Genomic DNA, 6,000 nt, shown 5'->3' on the forward strand with positions numbered 1-6,000 from the left:
AAGGCTGTCAATGTACAAACTCTCAAGAAGAAGCTCAGAATGTGTTATCCAAATGATGGTATGTAACAGTGAAAGGTAAGTAAGAATAGGGGGAAAATATTCCTCTGGTTGCAGAAGAGGAGGGCATGAGTGAATGACACCATTAGTTACTGATCAGTTATTTTTAATCTCATACAAATATAATATGGTGAATCTTCTCCCATAGCTTTCCAAACCCTTTATGAAAGAATCCAGGCACTATATGCTTAAGATGAACTGTTCACCACGGAACTGCATAATGAGGAGCCATATCTTCCGGTGATGAAAATTGGTGTAGCTCCATTGACTTCAACTGAGCTATGCTGATTTACACCTGCTGGTGATCTGGCTCATTGATTCTGCTGTTGTAGTCCCGTGCTGCTGAATAGTTTGCAATACTGTGGTGAATAGAAGCTCATTCTAGGTATATTGTACCTGGATTTTTTTCACAAAGGGTTTGGAACAGTGCTTAATTTGTGCCAGGACTTGCCAAGGCTGAGCCCCAGCACTCTAGGCTTGCTGCATCAGTTATGAATGTAAAAAAATTGCTTGAGCTCCGGTACCTCTTTCATTGCAAATTAAGCACTGGTTTGGAAAGATATGAAAGAAGCTTCACTATCATTTTCCTCATCTTCAATGGAGTTATGCTGATTTGCAGCACTTGAAGATGTTGCTTAATGTGTGGAGAAATGTAATGATAGCGAACTCAGTATTACTGTGAGATGAGAACAGCACTGAAAACTATACTACTACACATTTCAAACTTCAACAGCTGACTAATCTGTGGGTGAAAGGGCTAGGAGAATGAAGAGTCTGGAAACCAAGAGTGGCCCCACAGTGGGACTGGGAGAACAGGATTCAGTAGCATGTTGGTCATGATGGTGGCTACATGCAGGAAAGGAGGAAAAAGAAGAGTAAGAAGTGATATCAAAATGAAGAGCAAAGTCAGAAGTTCCCCAACTATGTCAGCTCTGAAGTGTGGGCCAGGGCTGGGGAGAAGGAGTGTCCAATCAGCACCCTTTGAATTCCCTTCATTGCCTCTCTTCCCCTCTCCTGACAGTTCACTGAAGTGGATGTCTCCTAGAATTTAGTGAGACTCCAAGATAAAAGGGCATAAATCTGTAATGACTTCAGCATAAATGGCCTCTTGAGATCCAGTTCTGATCCCATGGGGTCCGCTGAGGTAAAGTGAACTGAATGCTTTCCTCCAGATAGCTATCTTTATTTTTATTATATATATAAAGAAGCGTTTGCTGCAAAATGTGTGAACTACTGAGCTCGGAGTCACAGCCTGCAGCACAGCAAACTGTTTTTTTCTGAAGCTCATAATGTGATAATTAAAATGCTAACAGGCACCTTAGTGATGGCATTTGCTGAAGATGTGGAAGCCTTCTCACAATTGTACCTTTCTGTAGGGGACTCATCAGTAGAAGCAAAGTGATCAGAATAGATTTTATATTTTATATATATATATATATATATATATAATTTTTTTCCTTCAATGAGTACATTAAATTTTTATGTGGTGTGAAATGGGACAGGACTTGTTTCCCTTCCACAGCACAATGATTTATTACCCAAAAAAGACCGCAGAACTAATTAGCAGAGTAATTAATTAATATAAATTTGCATATTTGCATTTGCAATTAGTGCAGCCGACTGATTAGTCTGAAAATGGGAAGTTTGACTCATTAGATGTTAGTGTCTGCTGGACTGGAAAACGGCTGCCAGATGAGGCGAAAAAGGGTGGAATAAGCATGTGTGTGTAAGAGAGTGTGCATTCGTGTCTTTTGTTAGAAGAATGGATGACGTGCGAATATCTGGCCTTCGACATCAGAGTTTGCTGATATTTTCTTCTTTTTAAATCACTTTTGCATCTAGTTGTCCCATTCACATGTTCCCTAGCTCTTTCCTGCAATGAGCTACCCCAGCTATGAAATCCAACAATGCTTATTAAACAAAAATGTTTAAAGAAGTAGAGCACCCATAGAATGGCTGTGGATAGGGGAACTGAGGGGATCCCTTTGTCTTGTGAAAGACTGAAACAGAATATTGCCCCTCGCCTTAATGATAATATCTAACCAATTGCTGATGCTAGAAAATCAGGCTCAATGGTTCTCAGGAAAAACAGCATCTGTGGGTAGCTTTCCAGGTTGTTCTGTGGTGTTTTTCCCATCAGATTTCGCCCTAATAATAGAAGACCTTGGTCCCTAAAATATATTTTCATGTTATATCTCTTCTAAATGTTCTTTCTGATTTATACAGTAGTACAGTACTTACTGAGAGCTACAAATGTGTGCACATCAAGGGGGGAATGTAATTTTCCTTAACTTTAAGGAGACTTTTGAGAACGTATTGAGGTGATCTATGTATCTATCTAATTTCTGAAGTACCTAGTTGCTGCCATACTATCTAGATGATGACTACCTTTAGATGCATTTCCCATGGACAGCAAGAGGTAGTGCATTTGAAAAATAGAAACAAAGAAGACTAGTTTGAATTTAACACAGAAAAATAGGCCAAATCCAGAGCATTTGCAATTCATATTGGAGGCGACTGAGTTTCTGAGCACCCTCAAAACCCGCTGGAATCAGGAGTTTTGGAATCTACTCCCAGCTCTGCTACTAATTCACCTTGGGCACATCACTTAGCTTGCCTTTGTCTCGGGCTTGTTCTACAATTAAAGATTTTGCCAGCATCACTATGTTGGGTAGGAGTGTGAAAAAAAAATCTCACCAATAACCAGCATAGCTATGCTAGTGAAAGCCCTAATGTAGATGCAGTTATAATGGCAACAAAGTCCTTCACTGCCATTTAGGGAACTGGTTTAAGCTATATCAGCAAAAGAATTTTTGTTGATATAAGCTGTGTCTCCACAAGGGAGGGGGTTGCCAGTATAGTTACACCAATATATCTATACTGGCCAGCCCTTTTCAGTGTAGATAAGGCCCCAGTCAATGGGAAGTGAGAATTTTTTGTGCCTCAGAGGGCTGCAGTCATTGATTTCAATGGGAGTTGCAGGTCTGAGTAGCACCTCTCAGAACTGGATTCGTTGGAATGTTTCATCTCAAAATGATACAAGCAAATTCACAATTAAATCACACCTGTAAAATGAATGAAGCAGGTATATATATTAGGGCTGTCGATTAATCGCAGTTAACTCACTGAATTAACTAAAAAAAATCAATCATGATTAAAAAATGAATTGCCATTAATCAGTTTTAATTCCACTGTTTAGCAATAGAATATCAATTGAAATTTATTGAATATTTTGGATTTTTTCTACATTTTCATATATATTGTATTCTGTGTTGTAATTGAAATCAAAGTGTATATTACTTTTATTACAAAAATGATAAACAAAAGAAATAGTATTTTTCAATTCACCTCATACAAGTACTGTAGTGCAGTCTCTTTATCATGAAAGTGAAACTTACAAATGTAGATTTTGTTTTGGTTACATAACTGCACTCAAAAACAAAACTATGTAAAAATTCAGAGCCTGTAAGTCCACTCAGTCCTACTTCTTGTGCAGCCAATCACTAAGAAAAACAAGTTTGTTTACCTTGACGGGAGATACTGCTGCCCACTTCTTATTTACAATGTCACCTGAAAGTGAGAACAGACGTTTGCGTGGCACTTTTGTAGCCGGCGTTGCAAGATGTTTACATGCCAGATATGCTAAACATTGATATACCCCTTCATGCTTTGGCCGCCATTCCAGATGACATGATTCCATGCTGATGACGCTTGTTTAAAAAATAATGCATCAATTAAATTTGTGACTGAACTCCTTAGGGGAAAACTGTATGTCCCCTGTTCTCTTTTAGTCACATTCTGCCGTATATGTCATGTTATAGCAGTCTCAGATGATGACCAAGCATATGTTGTTCATTTGAGAACACTTTCACTTCAGATTTCAGAAAACACAAAGAAGGTACCAATGTGATATTTCTAAAGATAGCTACAGCACTTGACGCAAGGTTTAAGAATCTAAAATGCCTTCCAAAATCTGAGATGGATGAGGTGTGGAGCATGCTTTTAGATGTCTTAGAAGACCAAACTCCAATGTGGAAACTATAGAACCTGAACACCAAAAAAGAAAATCAATCTTCTGCCAGTGGCATCTGACTCAGATAATGACAGCGAACATGCATTAGTCCACTCTGCTTTGGATTGTTATCGAGCAGAACCTGTCATCAGCATAGACACATGTCCCCTGGAATGGTGGTTGAAGCATGAAGGGACATATGAATCTTTAGCACAGCTGGCACATAAATATCTTGTGACACTGGCTACAACAGTGCCATGAGAATGCCTGTTCTCACTTTCAGGTGACATTGTAAACAAGAAACAGGGAGCATTATCTCCTGCAAATGTAAACAAACTTGTTTGTCTGAGTGATTGGCTGAACAAGAAGTAGGACTGAGTGGACTTGCAAACTCTAAAATTTTACATTGTTTTATATTTGAGTGCAGGTTTTTTTGTAGATAATTCAACATTTGTAAGTTCAACTTTTATGATAAAGAGATTGCACTACCATACTTTTATTAGGTGAGTTGAAAAATACTATTTCGTTTGTTTTTTGACAGTGCAAATACTTGTAATAAAAAATAAATATAAAGTGAACACTGTACACTTTGTATTCTGTGTTTTAATTGAAATCAATATATTTGAAAATATAGAAAATATCCAATTTTTAAAAAATAAATGGTATTCTATTATTGTTTAACAATGCGATTTATCGTGATCAATTTTTTTAACCACCTGACAGCCTTAATATATATTTATATCAATTGATCTAGCTTTATGTGATTTTAATGTGTGTCTAACTACATATAGGTGGAAAATAGAATACAAAAAAAAACATTGTTTGCTACTCATCATTAAATTTAAGCTGGATTTTTACCAAGCAAAGTTACAAAGAAAGAAACAAATCCTTTACATGTATGGAAAAATCATATTTTCCAAATACAAAACATATACTCATAATGTTCTGGGCAGCATGAAGAGTAGAGCTGAACAAATAGTGAAAATATTTGTTTGTAAATCATTGTTTGATGAGGAAATGGCAAAATATTCAGTGAATATTATTTGCAGGATATTATTAAATAGCTTAATAATGAGAAAAAGTATTTATGAAGTTAATCAACAAAAAAGAACCAAAATGTATGACAAATTTTATTTACAGCAAATTATTCAACCATCTCTAAAAAGGATTAGAATTTTTAATTTTGGGGCAATTAATTATCTTTTTAAAAGAATGTATTTTACAAATTCTGTCTTAAGCACAGTTTGGAGAAAATGCTTTGCTAATAAAATTAACATAAGTTATTTTTCAAGCATTGTTGTCTTGGGTTAAAATTTTCAAAAGTGCCTTTTAGTGACTTCTAAATCCTATTTTTAAAAGTGACTTTGGGCCAGATTTTAACAAGTATTTAGGTGCCTAAAGATCAGATATTCACGTAGTGGGATTTTCAAAAAACTCTAGGCACTTAATTCCATCGACTTCTGTATCTGCATCAGCATCTTTAGGCATATCAGTTATTTAGGAGCATTAAGTTCCATTTTCAAAAGCAACTTAGGCACTTGGGAATCCCACTGAGACATAGGCCCCTAAATCACTGCAGTGTTTTTGAAAATGCTTTGTCTACAACTAAAGGTGGGTCTGGGACAGCTTTTTGACCTGGATTCGAATAGTCATTCAGTAGTGATCCTTAACATCCACTGCTCAGTGTGTGTTACACATCCCCCACTGTACTCAGTCCACAGAGCAAGTGCGTTTGTTACAGCTCTCAGTCTGAGAGACTGGCTCTATGTCAAGCTGTAGAAAGTCATGCTTTTAGTTCTAGAGGTTCCTTGGTTCATTCTAAGATGGAGGTCACACTTAAACTGTCAATTTTTGGGTCATTAACATTGTTCTGGTACTTGCAGTATTCCCACAAATACTGCAGTAATATTAATGGGCAAAAGGCGAAGCTG

This window comes from Chelonoidis abingdonii, chromosome 2 (assembly GCF_003597395.2).
Source record: "Chelonoidis abingdonii isolate Lonesome George chromosome 2, CheloAbing_2.0, whole genome shotgun sequence".
Classification (NCBI taxonomy): Eukaryota; Metazoa; Chordata; order Testudines; family Testudinidae; genus Chelonoidis; species Chelonoidis abingdonii.